At 36.5% G+C, this 17,458-nt stretch overlaps 1 pseudogene; it reads left to right on the top strand.

Moving 5' to 3' along the window:
• The window catches only part of LOC125823828 (uncharacterized), a 116,026-nt pseudogene that overhangs the window by 92,156 nt on the left and 6,412 nt on the right, over window positions 1-17,458 (top strand).

Below are 17,458 nucleotides of genomic sequence, written 5' to 3'. Positions count from 1 at the left end.
AGAATTTCAACTCTATTATAAGTAGAATGTTATAGAGACAAATAATAAGCTTTAAAGAAAATTAGGCTGTTATAGTGAAATGTTGTTATAACGAATGATGATTGAATAGATGTATATATATATACATACATATATATATATATACACACACATATATATAATTTTTTTTGTGTGAAGCAAAGTTCATAGATAATTGCACATTTCTTTGTTCTCTTCTCTTCTTCATTAATATAAAGTCAATACCTAAATTCCAATACTAAGAACTTCGGTTAAACATATCATTGGATTGGGGATGAACCATACATGAAAATACTAAATTATCTCAAATTTTCATAGAAAAGAGATCCCAAGAATTTATAAGGAGAAATTGTTGTGACTATTCGTAGAAAGTTAGTCTTTTTTAATAAATATAATATTTAGGATAATTAAAATGGTAGTAATGTTCTAAATTGATATAATTAATAGTGAAGTATGTATGTGATGAAAATCATAAGAGGAGAATATGAGTGGGAATTGATGAATGATTTGTTACAATTTGTTCACCAACTCTTTCTTATGTAGTACCTCCAATTTTGTTGAATTTTGAACTTAATCAATTATTGCCAATAGCACTTGGGATATTTTAATAAGAAGAAGAATAGAAACCTAAAAAATATCATAGTTTAGATTAAGTTTTGACATAAGATTCTACTTAGGTCAACTTCAAACAATCATATCTCCCAGAACACAATGAATTAGATGGCCTATGACCTACCAAATTAAAAGTCTTTGAATCCTCTTGCCAATGACACTAAGCCTGATTTCATGTTCGTAGTAAAAATTTATGACCATTTTACCAAAGACTGTCATACCAGTGTTTTTTGAGTCCGTGAATGCCGACTCCAACTTGACGGGCCGTAGGTTGAACGATGACTTGTCCTATCAAGTCGTCATTAGAGTACTATGAGTCAACTTTTGGGACCCAAATCCTATGGATCCAACCAACGGACCATAAGTCTACCTACGGGTCTTCGTTTGGACCCATAAATAGACTTTTGAGCCTTAAAAATTCAATTAAAATTCACCGTGGGATCTATTATCCGTATATCAAACCACAAACCATAGATCGACCCGTAGTAGTTTTTTTCGCCAATTTTAAGAATAGTAGTTTCGTCTTTTCCTACCAGTTCTAAGCCTAAACCATGACCCTATTTCACCTAATTAAGATTTTTAAACTGTGTTAAAACATTATTTTACGTTCTTTAGCACTTCAAAGACTTAGAGAAAGGATTCAAGAGGAGAAAAGATAGGGTTTTCAAGCGTTCTTCAAGTTTCATCTATTTCGCCAAGAACTTTGTTATTCCCATGTCTCTAAGACTATCATAGTGTTGGACTAGTTCATCCTCACGCCCTACATTTACTTTTAAATAAGTATGAAAGAGTAATCTTGGGTTTTATCCATAGATTTCAGTATTATTGAGATGAGTTGATATTGAATTCTGAATTCTTGAGTCATTGATTATTTAATTCCTATTCCTAATAATTAAATTGTCATACAATGTGAATTGTAATTATTAAGTTGACTCTTCACGACTATTTTTTCAGCATGAACACTATTTTTGAGTATTCAATGAATTCTTATTAAGGATATTTTGAACAAAACATTATTGTTTAAATTTAGTTTGGAGGAAGTAAAGAACAATTTGAGAAAGAGTATAAGGGAACTAAGTATTTTCCAAATGTTTCATTTGAACATGAATAAAAATAGTAGAATTTTTTAGAAAAGATAAAAGTGTTTTCAGAAAGATTAAGTACAGAGCAGATACCTCTTAAAGAGGCCCCTTTTTGAGTAATTATCTCAACCCACAATGTTGTTTTACATTGAGCAAAGATAAACCTTATTTTCTAAATGCACTATGAGTTTTAGAGACAATTCAGAGTAGTTACCTCCTTTTATAGGACAGTTTTGCAAAAATCTCAAACCAGAGAAAAAGTAATGTTTTTAAACAATTTAGTAGTAGTGTATATTATTGGGAGTAGTATTGATCACTGATATGGGGGAGACTTAAGACAACTCACATCCCCCATAAACCATGTCTTGCCCACATGGATGCAAGATCATACTCTTTAGATGAATCCTTAGTACCTTCGAGCAGAGCCTAGTGTATCCACTTAGTTGAGGTGTTTTATATATTGGCGCAATAAAGGACAATTCTGGCAGCATGGATTAGATGTTGTATCATCACTTAGCTGAAAGTCATGGTTGTTGGTGAGAGAATTTACCAATAAATTTAAAGTGTATTTTTGTATATTACTTATTATGTTGAGTTTCATAAATGAGTAAATATTTTTGTAAAGTTTAAATGATTTCATTCACTTAATCTGTTACATTCATTTGAGTTTATGTTTTATCTATTTTAGTCATTTAGTTCAGTTATTTGTTTATTCAACCATATTACATACTCGTACATTCAATGAACTGGTGTCATTAAACCTTCATCCTTTTATCATGCAGATACAGGTGTTCAGGATCATCAACAGGTGCTTCATTGAGATAACTCTACAATCGTGCTAGTTTTTGGTGAGCCTTCTTGTATTGCGGAGGACTTCACATTTACTATCAGTTTTGTTGTTTTGAGGTATCGTGGGACTTGTCCCGACTGCTATCTTAAACATTGGAGGCTTCATAGATAGACACAGTTGAGGAGTCTTTCGGTATGTAATTTTCTTTGAAATGTTTTTTGCAAACTATTATACTTGTATTGTTGAGTATTTTATAGGTAGTTTGAGTTGAGTATTTACTTTGAGTTTAAATGTTCAAAAAATTATTCTTTAGCCTTTTATCGCTTAAGTAAGTCTTCTGTTAAGCAGTCAGCCCGGCCAGGGGTTTGCTTAGGGACCAACAATGCTTTTCGAGTGTTGGCCACATCCAGAGTATAGGTTCAGGGCGTGACAAAGTTATCATGGGAGGTGGGCTTAGAGATGTGAATGTAGTTGTTACAAGAGTTGGACAATGCCCTAATGATGCAAAATTTGAGACAATATACAATGATGAAACACAATACTTGGGAAACCAAATGGGGGGTTCTCACCCAATCTACCATCGATAAGGTAGGAACCAAGGTTGGAACAAGGAGCGAGATAACAGTTTGAAATATTGGAGAGTGGAAATTTGAGAGACCGAAAGGCTGATAAAGATAGGTACATTCCACCTCATGTTCGTCCAAGACCAAAGGAACCAAATGGACCTAATGAAACCACACTGAAAAATGCTCTCATAGATCTTCAACAAGGTTGAAGGTCCGACAAAGCGTTGAAGGATTTTAACAAAAACAGTGACCTCTCATTCACTGCTGATCAAATAGCTCGAAACATTTTTGTGTAAGCTCTCCACTCATTTCAATCTAAGACAAAGCGAGAGCTACCTAGTGACACCGTCCAAAATCCCAAAAATGGTTATTTATGAAGTGAGAACTGTGTTGTGCCATGACGTTATATAAGGAGCTTCTTGAGAGGCAACCCAAGTGTATTTTATTACTTTCAATAACGTTTGATATGAGTGCAGATGGAAAAAAGGTCAAAATGTGTGAAATGTTGTTTAGGCAATGCTAAGACTTTGTTAGCGATCCGCCAAATACATTGAGCAGACATCTTCATGTCCGCCTTTTAGGATGGACAATTTGAAAAGGTGTACTATCAATTTAGGCGTTCTAAGCTCCAATTAATGATTCATCGAAGTGCACTTAGCGGACTCCATGAGGTTCGCCAAATCAGCCTTCAGGTTTGGTAACTGTTCAGGCCTCATCGGTAAGCTTTAGCTCTTTCAGTGACTCGTTAAATGCATTTGGGGACCTTAGTCGTAGATCATTCAATGTGCATGGCATGGATAGGCCAAGAGTCTTTTCAAATTCAAAAAGAAATCCTATCATATCTTTGTGCCCTCTTAAGCTTCATATACCCCCATTTTAGTATTTTAAGTGCCTCTTTTCCGTGATTGTGTGTGCTTGGAGTGCTTTGAATTGCTTGAATCTCGATCCTAACCCTAGTTCCTTTGATTTTCGACCTTGCTACTATCTTTGAGGTTGGTTTACGAGTTCTATCTTATCATTTGTGCTAGAAATTATTGTTTTTAATATAGGCTTAGTTCCATTTGAAGTATAATATTGTTTAATTTGTATGGGTTATGCTAAATATATCATATTGAATTGTGCCCATGAGTTAGATAGCTGAATTTGTGCACATAATCACTAAATTTTGTGATGGTTGATAAAATTTGGAATTGAACCCTTGTGTGTTATGGGTCTTAGTTTAGGTAAACATGGCGTAAGTCTAGGGGTGTGCATCGATTGGTTCGGTTTGGTTTTATGTATTATCAAGTCGGTTTATCATTTTCGGTTTTTAAATACAACAAACTAGTAACAAACCAATAAGATATTCTTTATTGGTTTTTTGTTTATTGGTTTTTGGTCATTAACAGTTTGGTTTTTGATTTACCCAATAAAAAAATACTCATAAAATAAATATTTGATTTCTCACTTCTCTAACAATTTGGCATGATACAGTGAGACAAGCAAATCAGTTGTAAATGCTTTGATATAGTGAAACAAGAAATATAATGAGAAAATGTAGCAATAAGAGTAGATGTAGTTCAAAGGCTACAATAACATGTTACGGCAAATATAGAAGTACTATGACGTGTGTAGTGTGTAGACTGTAGTGTATAGTGTTGATATAGAGTTTAGTTATGTTAAATTATTAATATTTAATATTTATGAACGGTAAAGTAGTAACTTACAATCCTCTTAATGGTCTATCGATTTATCCAATAACCCAATACTAAAAACCAATACCAAACTGATTACCCAATAATTTTTGTTTACAAAACTATAAAAACTTGTTAATCTGATAGCAATGATCTAATAACATTTCTTTCGATTCAGTTTATTGGTCAATTCAGTTTTTCCACACCCCTAGTGAATTTTGATTTGCCCAGTGTTACCTCGATTGACTGAATTTGCCCAATGTAGATAGAGTGACAACTTTCTTAAGGGCAAATCATTATTTTGGGCAGTACTTTGTGATATTTGGGGAAAATCTGAGTATGCATGGGTAAAAACACATGTTGGTAGATTGTAAAACTTATTAGGAATTGGGTATTATTGCATATTATGGTTGAATTTATGAAAATAGGCATTAGGCTGAATAATTCCTATTTGGTGGGCTTGTCATAAATCGCTAAGGTAGTTCAGTGAATCACTAAATAAGCCCCAGATCACTCTTTATGCTTTCATATGTCACCTGGGTGTTGTTTCATTCGGAGGGATTATCTTAGTTCTCCGAAACCCACTCGGTGTATCGCCAAGTGGGAGTGGACATCACCCTTTATGCTTGTTCTTTTTAATTTTACACTATCACTTTCGGCAGACTTGTCTTAATTCGCCGGTAACACGCAGGATTCATAAAAATAGAAGCTTTCCTAAAATTTGCAGGTGGCAACCAACGGTGGCAACCCACGGACCGTGGTGCGGACCACAGGCCATAGGTAGGGTCTGTGGTTGAGGCACCTCAACTTGACTCACACCCTAGGACCACGGCCTGACCAACAGACCATCAGTCAGACCACGGTCCGTTGTCTAGGGTCCGCAGGTCGAGCTCTCTGAACCAGTCTCTAACCACAGAACGATGGTTGTGCAGGACAGTCCGTCATCCTGTCTACGGTTCCTTGGTCGGGAGTACGTAGGTCACGAGCTGACAATTATTTTAGGGACTTAAGGGTCTTTTCTGGTTTTAATTAAATTGAAGTGTTGTCGTTTTACCCAAGTCCGGACCCCCTATATAACTAATTAAGACCCCTAAATTCTCTCATTTTAAGTCATTATCTCAATTCCCAAAAGAAAACCCAAGTTTCTCTCAAATATTCTCTCTCTAAAAAGTAGGTCAAGATCAAGTCTCCCAATCTTCAAGCTTTTGTGGGCTTTGTGACTAAGGTATGATGGCTTTTCATCCATGGGATCCTTTCTTCCATGGAGTCCCCTAGAATTCCCCAATTGTGAAGTCGAAGTCCCCAATTCTAGGTAGGGTTTCTTCCGATGTTTGGGTGATGATGAGTGTTGATCCAATTGAGTGGATTATGATTTTTTATGATTGAATTGGAATAATTACATGATTTAGGATGAAATTAAATGTACCCATGCATATTCCATGTTTCTAACCTAGAATTGATGCAATTGGGTTTGATGCCTTAAAGGGAAACTTTATGGGTTTAGATATCTCCGTGTAGGATTGATAAATTATGATTAAAAATGCTTGAGAGTGAAACATATATGATGAATATGATTTTAATTGCTTGAGAGTAAAGCATAGATGATATCATGAGATGTAGTGCTTTGAGAGTAAAGCCTAGACTATGAATTATTGATTGTTAATATTGTAGTATGGAAGGGATACTTCCCACAATGAATTGCTAAGCATGATTGTATGAATGTGAAAGGTTTACTCACATGAATGATTCTAGGTTGAAAGAATTTCTCACCTAAAATGAATCTAGTCTTAAAGACTATGTAAATGATGAGGCCAGAGCGACTACCCTAGACCTCCATATGATAAGGATATGTGGTGATTTCCCATAATCCTTAGAATCAAACAAGAGGTGATTCCCCATGTTCCTAACATGATGAAACCACATGGAGGCGAGTACCTATGATCCTTATGAAATGATGTGGAGGCCTGTACCTATGATCCTTTTGAAATGATGTGGAGGTGAGTATCCATGTCATATGATGTGATTGTGGAGGCGAGTACCCATGATCTTAAAGTAACTAAGGCAGGAGGTGAATACCCAATAACCTTTATAAGTTAGGCAAGGGGGGTGAATCCCTATGCCTTTAAAGTAAGTATGAATAATGTTATTATGTTATGAAGATGACTAAGTTGGAGTGTTGCTAGACGTGCCTTCCATGATGTAAGTTCGACAAGAGGTGGATGACATAAGTCTTTGCTAAGCTCAAGTAAGGTTACTTAAGGAAGAATTCCTCTTTCATTATGATGCTTTATATGTATTGATTATGGTTTATGCCTTAAGTTGACTAATGCATATGTTTATGTTGTTTATGCAAGCTATCATATTTAGTAAATAATTGTACTAACACATACTCTTGCATATATTTCTTATAAAAATGTAGGGTCTGGTAACATTAATTCTCACACTCGTGCCTAGGTTCACAGTTGATCAAGGAGTGAAGATTTGGTGAGACCTCATAGCATTTGAGGATCGGATCACCACTTTACCTTATGTCATTCTTTAATGTTTTGGACTATTGTATGGGCTGTGTCCCAAGATTTATTCATGTTAGTTAGTTCACTTGAGACAATTGTACTAGACTTCTGCTTGTTTTCTAAAGACTTTAATTATATTGAAAATGTTCTAAATTTCTGCCTCATTTTCTATTACTTTATGTTATGATATGCTAAGTGGCTTGTATGACGTCTTTCGGGGTCTTATACGCCTTGTCAGGACAAAGGGTTGTCACGACCCAAGGTACCCACTAGATGTAACAAGGCGTATAAGACCCCGATAATCCTCTCAGGGTCTTATACGCCTTGTTAGATCAAGGGGGTACCCTGGGTCGTGACAAACTTGGTAATCAGAGAACAAGGTTAAAAATGTTTCTAGGATGTCTCAAGCAACCTCTAGAAGAATCTTATTCATAAGTGTGAACATGCCACATTTATGAATGAGAGGCTATTGGATGTTTAGGAAATCTCACTTCTTCATTTCTCTAAGTCGTGCCATGAAGTTTAACTCTATAAGGTCTTTCTCTAAATCCTTACCAGATGGTTTTTCAGGATATGAGTACTAGAAGGGCTAATGTTAGAAGGAACGAAGGAGACAATGTGGGTCAAGAAGTTCCTCCCTAAGCTCCTCCTCAAGCTCCGATTGATCCTTTGACTAATAATGTGAGTAATGCAGAGTTTAGGTCGGCTTTCCAAGTGTTGGTTCAAGTCATGATGGCACAAGCCAATGGAGATGTGGTAGCTCCCATGAACCTAAATGTGGGTATGGTGGCAGCAAGAGTGATGGACTTCTATGGCTTCAAAGTTTAGGAAGATCCTTAAGAGTTTATCGACAAGGTCTATAAGTTACTTGCTATTATGGGAGTGACTCTGGTAGAGAAGACAAAATTGGCCGCTTATCAACTAAAATGGGTTGCTCAGATTTGGTTTAATCAATTGAAGGAGGCAAAGCCGGAAGGATCGGGTCCCATAGAATGGGACAAGTTAAAAGTTCCTTTTCTTGATATATTCTTCCCTATTGAGATGAGAGAGGCCAAGGTTCTTGAGTTTATTGATATCTTAGGCAGGGAAATATGAGTGTGAGGGATTATGCCTTAAGGTTCACTCAATTGTCCAAATATACTCTTTCTATTGTGGCGGATCGTAGGGAAAAGATGAGTAAGATTGTATCGGGTGTGTTTAACATGGTAGTCAAAGAGTTTCGCACCGCAATGCTTGTCCATGACATGGACATTTATATCCTTATAGTGTATGCCCAACAGATTGAAGAGGAAAAGCTCAAGGAAAGATCTAGGGAGGCAAAGAGGGCAAGAATGGATAATGGTAACTTTTCACATTCTAGGTTCGGTGGACGAGGTCATTCAAGATTTTGGTAAAACTTCTCCGGGAAAGGTTCTTCTAGTGCTCCTCCAAGTCCTAATAATGAGAGGGTGTCTCACTCAAAACTCCAAGGGGATGGGAATAGGTCCTTGATGACTACTTCTGATAAATGTGGGATAAAGCATGAAGAGAAGTGTCTAACGGGTTCTAATGCTTGCTTCGGTTGTAGGAAGATGGATCACAAAATAGTCCTTTGGTGGTTAAGAATGAGGGAGATATTAGTTGTAGGGCTCAACCCTACCCTTCATATGCTCCAACTGGTTTGGGTTGAAATGCTCCCAAGCAAAACCATTTCTATGCACTCCACACTAGAGGTGATCAAGAGAGTTCCCCGAATGTGGTGACCGGTATGTTAAAAGTCTTCCAAATATATGTGTATGATTTACTTGATCTTGGTGCTACTTTGTCTTTTGTGACTCCATATGTGGCTATGAGATTTGATGTGCTTCCTTATGTGTTGTTAGAACCTTTTTATGTCTCTACCGCTATAGGTGACTCTGTGGTGGCTAGGAGTGTGTGTAGAAAATGTCACGTTTCCTTATCCCATAGAGTTATTCTTGTTGATTTGATAGAGCTTGACATGATAGATTTTGATGTTATCTTGGGTATGGATTGGTTGCATTCATGTTATGCCTATATTGATTGTAGGACTAGAGTAGTCTAATTTTTGTTTTCAAATGAGCCTATCCTTGAGTGGAAGGGGGGAATTATATGCCTAGAGGTCAAATTGTCTCTTACCTTAAAGCTAAGAAAATGATTTCTAAGGGTTGTATCTATCATATAGTGAGGGTGAGGGATGTGGATTTCGAAATCACTATTCTTGAGTTGGTCCCAGTTGTAAATGTGTTTCCGACAGTATTTCCTGATGATTTACCCGGTGTTCCTCCCGAAAGGGAAATAGACTTCGGTATTGACCTTCTCCCAAATACATAACCTATTTCTATTCCTCCTTACATAGTTGAAGGATCAGTTGAGGGATTTGTTGAATAAGGGTTTTATTCGGCTTAGTATCTCTCTATGGGGTAGTCCGGTGTTGTTTGTTAGGAAGAAGGATGGTTCACTTTGTATGTGTATTGATTCTCGGCAATTTAAAAAAGTGACCATTAAGAACAAGTATCCTTTTCCCAAAATATATGATTTATTTGATCAACTTCAAGGTGCAAGGTATTTCTCCAAAGTTGATCTCTGGTCAGGTTATCACCAATTGAGGGTGAAAGAAGAAGATATCCTGAAAATCACTTTTAGAACCCGATATGGTCATTATGAGTTTTTAGTGATGTCCTTTGGTTTGACTTATGCCTCGGTGACATTCATGGATTTAATGAATAGGGTGTTTACACAATACCTTGACATGTTCATAATTGTGTTCATAGATGATGTTTTGATCTATTCGAGAAATGAGAATGAGCATATTGATCATTTGAGGATCGTATTGCAAATTCTCAAGAACCAACAACTTTATGCAATGTATAGCAAATGTGAATTTTTGTTAAGGTCCATAGCTTTTCTTAGCCATATAGTTTCAAGCAAGTGTATTGAGGCAGATCCAAAGAAGTCGGATGCGGTCAAGAGTTGGCCTAGACCTCTATCACTGACATTTATTAGAAGTTTCTTGGGTTTGGCCAGCTATTATAGAAATTTTTTTGAGGGATTTTCAACAATTGCCTCTCCGTTGATAGCTTTGACTCAAAATAACGCCAAGTTTATATGATCAGATGCTTGTGAGAAGAGTTTCTAAGAGTTGAAAGATAGACTTACTTCCACTCTGGTGTTGACCTTATCGGAAGGTACGAATGGCTTTGTGGTATATTGTGATGCCTCTAAAGTTTGATTGGGATGTGTGCTTATGCAAAATGGTAAGGTGATTGCCTATGCTTCAAGGAAACTAACGAATCATGAGAAGAACTATCCTACCCATGACCTTGAATTAGCGGCGGTGGTATTTGCCTTAGAGATTTGGAGGCATTATCTGTATGGATCCAAGTTGATGTTTTCACCGACCATAAGAGTTTACAATATATGTTTACCCACAAAGATCTAAATCTTTGCCAAAGAAGGTGGCTAGAATTATTGAATGACTATGATATGAGTGTTGTTTATCACCTCGGATAGGCGAATGTAGTAGCAGATACTCTTAGTCTACTATTGATGAGTAGTGTTGCACATGATGATAATGATAGAAAAGAGTTGGCCCTAGATGTCCATAGATTGGCCTGGTTGGGTGTTCAATTAGTAGACTCCACCAATGGTGGTGTTATGCTTCATAAAGGTTGAGAGTCATCTTTTATGGCTGATCTTAAAGCAAAGAAATGTCTTGATCTGACTTTGGTAGAATTGAAAGAGGCGGTACTTAAAAAGTCTATTGAGGATTTCTCCTAAGGGGAAGATGGTGTCGTTATATATCAAGGTCGTTTATGTGTTCCTAATGTTGATGACTTAAGGGAGTAGATCCTATCAGAAGCCAACAACACTAGATATTCTATTCACCCGAGAGCAACCAAGATGTAACGTGACTTGCAGGAGATCTATTGGTGGAATGGCATGAAGAAGGACATTGCAGGATTTGTGGCTAAGTGTACTAATTGGCAACAAGTGAAGGTTGAGCATCACAAGCCGAGAGGTTTATCCCAAGACATAAGGATTCCTACTTGGAAGTGAGAAGATTTGAATATGTACTTCACAGTGGGATTGTCGCGTACTCGTCACTAATATGATTCGATTTGGGTTATAGTAGATCAAATGACGAAGTCTTCCAATTTCATTCCCATCAAGGATTCCTATTTGGCGAAAGATTATGCTAAGTTGTATTTGAGAGAGATCGTAAGGTTGCATTATCTCTAATAGAGGTACTCAAGTTACTTCTATGTTTTGGAAGTCTTTCCAAAAGCGTCTTGGTACGAAAGTTAAGCTTAGCACAACTTTTCACCCCCTAAACTGATTGGCAAGCAAAACGAACAATCCAAACATTGGATGACATGTTGAGAGATTGTGTGATTGATTTCAAGGGAAATTGGGATGAACATTTTCCTTGATTGAATTTTCCTACAATAAAATCTACTATTCTAGTATTGGTATGTCTCCGATTGAGGCTCTTTATGGTAGGAGGTCTAGATCTCCTATTGGTTGATATGAGATAGGTGAGGTTGCCTTGCTAGGGCTTGCGTTAGTTCATGAGGCTATAGAGAAGATTCAGTCAATATAAAGAGGTTGAGAACGGTCCAAAGTTAACAAAAGTCTTATGCTTGTAATCCCTCGAAAACTAGTAAGTTGAACTAGAGAGTACTACGTCTTTTTGTAAGAGTTTTAGAGTTTGATGAGAAGGTTTAAGTCGTGCAAATGATTCCCTTACTTAGAATGGAAGTTTAAGGTTTAGGGCGTCAAGGTTTGACCCCCCCAAGGACTACCCAATGGGTCCTTGAGGAGGACCTCAAAACACCCCAAAAAGCTGGGTAGGGGTTTCGTAGGTCAAGGTAGTTTTTCAAGTTTAGTTTTAAGTGAGGGGCTTAGGGGTTAAGTGATTAATAAATTAGGTGTTAAGGGAGGTCGGTTATTTAGTTATTTAACCACTTATATAATCTTAATAAGACCCCTAAACTAAGTCATTACTCATTCATCAAAGAACCCCAAATTCCCTTCAAGAAATTCTCTCTCTAGAAGTGAAGAAGAACAAGAAGAAGAGAAGAGAGTGGTGTATATTTTCCTCCATTGATGCAAGCTTTATTAGGCTTTGAAATGAGGTATGTTAGCTTATTCATGTATGGGTTCTTCCACCCATATAGCTTGTTAGTTTTCCCCCAATTGTGAAGTCAAAAACCCAATCTAGTTAGGGTTTCCTTCTTACATTGTGGGTAGGATTTAGGTATAATTCCAATCTAGTGGATAATACCTAACTATGATTGTATTAACATTGAATTGTGATATTATGATTAATTCATGTGATTTATCTGGTAAACCCCAGTCTATTTGATGAATGTGATATTATGTGGGTTTATGCCAATAGAGGGAAAATTGAAAGTTTATAGGTGATCTTCTTAAATCATTGTCATGTGTAGTAATTGTTCAAAGTAAGGAACATATAATCATGAATTGAACTAGACCTTATTAAATATGATTGATGTAGACTTGTAAAGATGAAATTGAACCTTTATGAATCAATTATGACTAGAATCGCCTAGTAATGAATAATGTGATTGAATCGCCTAGGTTTATAACAATGATTTCATGTTGTAGAGTTAATAAAAGTGAAGACTCATAGTTGTGAATGTTGATCACTAGGGATTTAAAGTGAAGCTAATATGATTGACTATAGATGTTAAGGCCTTGACAGTAAAGTCTAAATGAAAATAGAAGTCCAATAGGTAGAATTGTGGTGAAAGCCCTATACTCACCTAACCTACCTTATGAATGCTTGAAAGTGTAAAGTGATAGAATCACTTGAACATGGATTGATTGTCAAGGACATCCTTCCATGAGACATGAGTATTAAGCAAGGCTTAACAAGTAAATCTTGGGATGTATGCTTGGCCCCAAGTGGATATTGACAATAAGATGAAGTGTCACACAAGAGAAGGTCCGGGCTCCAACTAGAAAGGAGAACCACACCTAGTTGATGTTAGTACTATCCAAGTAAAAGGGGGAACTCTTACATAGTAGAGTGTGGGTTTTTCCAAAGTTAGATCTCATGAGATGGACGCCTTCACATAATGGAGTCAACGTTTCTAGTAGCAATCTTTTTATCCAATAAACTAAGACATGCTTAAAGAAGCATCTCATAGTGTTCTAAAGAAGAATTGAACTAAGACATGCTTAAAGAAACATTTCATAGTGTTCCAAAGTATTAATGAATTAAGACATGCTTGAAGAAGCATCTCATAGTGTTCAAGAGCATAATGGACTTAGACATGCTTAAGGTAGTATCTCATACGGTACATCTTAAATAAATAACTAAGATATACTTAAAGGAGTATCTCGTAGTGTTTAAAGTATAAATGGATTAGACATGCTTAAGTAAGTATCTCATAGGATCCAAGTTAAGAATGAGCTTAGACATGCTTAAAGAAGTATCTCATAGGGTTCAACCTAACAATGAACCAAGATGTGCTTAATGAAGTACCTCATGGTGTTCCACAGTCTAACGAGAGATGAACTAAGATGTGCTTAAGAGAGTCCCTCATAGTGTTCTAAAATAAAGAGAGGAACTAGTTTCCAAACCAACAAGTTTAGTATAGGGACCTAAAAGTGCTACTTAGCATGAATAGTATTATGGGATGCTATGCATGCATTTCACAAGTATGACTTAGGGTTATTAAAGGGAAGTTTTGAGATAGGATTGTGCTATAGTTGCCCTTCTAGCTATAATTGACTAACAGTAAGAGATTCCCTTAGTTGTGAGAGTTAAGATAATAATGAGGCCAAAAGAGGGTGAGTATGACTAAGATGACTTCAAGGTTATGCTTAGTGTTAAGGGTAGTATGGGATGCCTTGCATACATAGCACAAGTGTGATTTGAGGTTACTTAGGAGTATGGTGTCCTTATGGTAGAAAATCTTAGAGGCTTGACCATATACATAGACTATGATTAAGATGACCAAAAAGGGATACTTGGCTTGGGTGGTATTATGGGATGCTATTTATGGTTTGCACATGTATGCTTTTGAGGTTACTTGAGAATGGTTATATTCTGGTATAGACTTTGCTTATTAAGATGATATTGTCTCTTATGCTTATTATTAATGTTTCATGAAGTATTTCATATGATTTTGGATTATGTCTTATATTGACTAACCCTTGTCTTATGCTAGCTAACATATTTAGTACATTTTTTACTAACGCATACTTTGCCTACATTCTAATCAAATGTAGGGTTTGGAGATTGAGTGCTAGTCCTGGAGATAGGTTTGTAGAAGTTGCAAGGAGTTGAAGATCTTGGTGAGTCCTCATAGCATCGAGGACAAAACCCACCTTTTCTTTATGTATTTTATTTTTATGTTGAGACTATTGTATAGGCTGTGTCCCAAGAGTTTTATTCTAAAGTTGTATTAGTTGGTTTGAGACAAAGCATAGAAAGTCTTCCGCTTGCTTTTATGAAAATGACTTCGATTGTCAAAAGTTTTAAATTTTTCCGTACTTTTTTATTATCTATGCTCATAATATGCTAAGGGCTTGTATGAGACTTTTCAGAGTATTGTACGTCGTGTTATGTCTAGTGGGTACTCCTGGGTCGTAACAAAGTTAATATCAGAGCAGATGGTTTAGAATAGTTCTAGGATTGTCTCAAGCCACATCTAGTAGACTCTTGTTCATAAAAACGAAGCATGCCACATTTATGAATAAGAGTCTATTAGATGCTTAGGACATTTCACTTCTTCATTCTCTAAGTCGTGCCATAGAGTTAAAATCTATAATGTCTCTTTCCAATTCCTTATCTGATGATCTTTAGGATATGACTACTCGAAAGGCTTATGCTACAAGGTCTGAAGGAGAAAAGATTGGTTGAGATGCCAATTATGGCTATGTGAATTGATATATTTGAGATGATAGATTTGATGTTGTATTTAGTATGAATGATGCTTCATTGTTGCCTTTATGTTATGGAAGATATTTAGAAGAATTTGTGTAGGCTTACTCCTAAGAGGGAGATAGTGTACCTACCTAGAAAGGTTATTGTGTGGTTATGTTTAGTTGATGGTAGAACCCGACTTAGTCATAATGATCTTTGAGGTTTGTGGATAAATTTGATGAATAGGGTGTTATAGTAATGCCTAGATCTGTTGAGTGAGTAGACTCCTCTAAGAAAGGTAGAAGTGTAATTGACCATGGTTTAGAATCACCTTGTGTGATAGATGTGAAAACATAGTGATGACTTGTTCCGACCTTAGAATTGAATGACGTAATGCTTAAAAAAGTATGTATAGTTTTGATCCCACGGGGGAGATAATGTGCTTAGATAGCAAGGTCGTTGAGTGTCCTTGATGTTCATGAATTAGGGTTGCTAGAAATATTCACCTTGAGAGGTGTAGTGTGTATGAGAAGTTTAGTCCCGGTTTGGTAGTCTCATTAGAGATCTTGAGTGGTGTTAGTAAGGTTTCTTATGAGCTAGAATTCCTTAAGTAGAATCTCTCTAAATTAGAAGTCTTAGACTAGCAAGTTAAGAAATAGTAGAACAAGGAAGTTGTTTCATGAAGTTGTAGGAGTGATCTTTCAGTAGGGGTTTAGTTTAGGGTGCTACTTGGGAGGCCTAGGGCCAATGAGAAGTCCTGATATCCTCATTCTTCTTCCTTGTATTCCTCCTTTAAGATTTAAGATCTTGAGATTTTCAATTCTTCGTGATTTTCTTTTATATGAAGCCATGTGTGATTTGTGTGTTGCCATGACTTCCTAATATGCATGTTCATGAAAAATTCTTAGGTCTTGTTAGAAATGACATATATGCATTGTTTTTCCTAATGTTGTAGTGCATTTGAGTAAATTTGCATATAGACTTCATGTGATGATTATATAAGCATGCCTTAGATTTGGAGTTGAAAGATTCCTCCTCGAATAAAAGCTTTTTGAGAGTACATTAAATTTAGGCTCCTTGAGGGTGTATTGATCATGTTTTAGTTAGGAGATGTTAGTTCCTCCTTGAAAATGAGTAAAATATAGAATTTCATGCATATGGGTTTGGTAGATGTAGTTCCTACTCCCTTGCGTTGCATTGAATGTTTTTAGCTTGGAATTGAAGTTTTCTTGTAGGGTTGTGTGCATTTAGATGTAGTGCATGCATAACGGGCTGCTAGTTTAGAGTTGTAACTTTAAGAAGTGTTTAGAATCATTATTCAAGGATGAATGATCCCAAGGGGGAGATATTGTTACGCCTCGGAAACTAGAGAGTTCTAGAGCTTTTCGTAAGAGTTTTAGAGTTTGATGTGAGGGTTTAAGTCGTAAAAACAATTCATGTACTTAGAATGGAGGTTTAAGGGTTATGGCGTCAAGATATGACCCGCCCAAGGACTATCCAAGGGGTCCTTGAGGAGGACCTCAAAACAACCCAAAAAGTTGTCAAAGAAAATAGTCCACTCACGCTTGGCACCTACTGGCCGTAGGTGGATCCACACCCAGTGAGTTGTGGTCGTGGGTCAAGGCCTGAGTTGGCCTGTAATTCTTAGCTCTATTACCCCACTCACGACTTGCTAGTACGCCCCGTAGACCGACCCACGGTCCGTGGGTGGGGGTTTCGTAGGTCAAGGCAGTTTTCAAATTTAGTTTTAAGTGAGAGGCTTAGTGGTTAAGTCATTAATTAATTAGGGGTTAAGGGAGGTCGGTTAGTTAGTTATTTAACCACCTATATAAGCTTAATAAAACCCCTAAACTAAGTCATTAACTCATTCATCAAAGAACCCCAAATTCCTTCCAAGATATTCTCTCTCTGAAGAGAAGAGAGTAGGGCAGAGTTTCCTCTATGATGCTAGCTTGATTAGGGCTTTGAATTGAGGTATTTTAGATTATTCATCTATGGTTTCTTCCACCCATAGAGCCCCATTTGTTTTCCCCCAATTGTGAAGTAAAAAACCTAACCTAGTTAGGGTTTCCTTCATAAATTGTGGGTAGGGTTTAGGTATGATTCCAATCTACAGGATAATACCTAATTATGATTGTATTAAAATTGAATTGTGATATTATGATGAATTCATGTGATTTATGTGGAAAACCCTAGTCTATTTGATGAATGTTATATTTTGTGGGTTTATGCCATTAGAGGAGAAATTGAAAGCTCATAGGTGATCTTTTTAAATCAATGTAATGTGTAGTAATTGTTCATAGTTAG

The sequence above is a fragment of the Solanum verrucosum genome, unplaced genomic scaffold (assembly GCF_900185275.1).
Source record: "Solanum verrucosum unplaced genomic scaffold, falcon-dt-bn FXZP01000015.1, whole genome shotgun sequence".
Lineage (NCBI taxonomy): Eukaryota > Viridiplantae > Streptophyta > Magnoliopsida > Solanales > Solanaceae > Solanum > Solanum verrucosum.
Note: the sequence above shows the minus strand (reverse complement) of the source record. Positions and strands in the feature narration are given on the sequence as shown.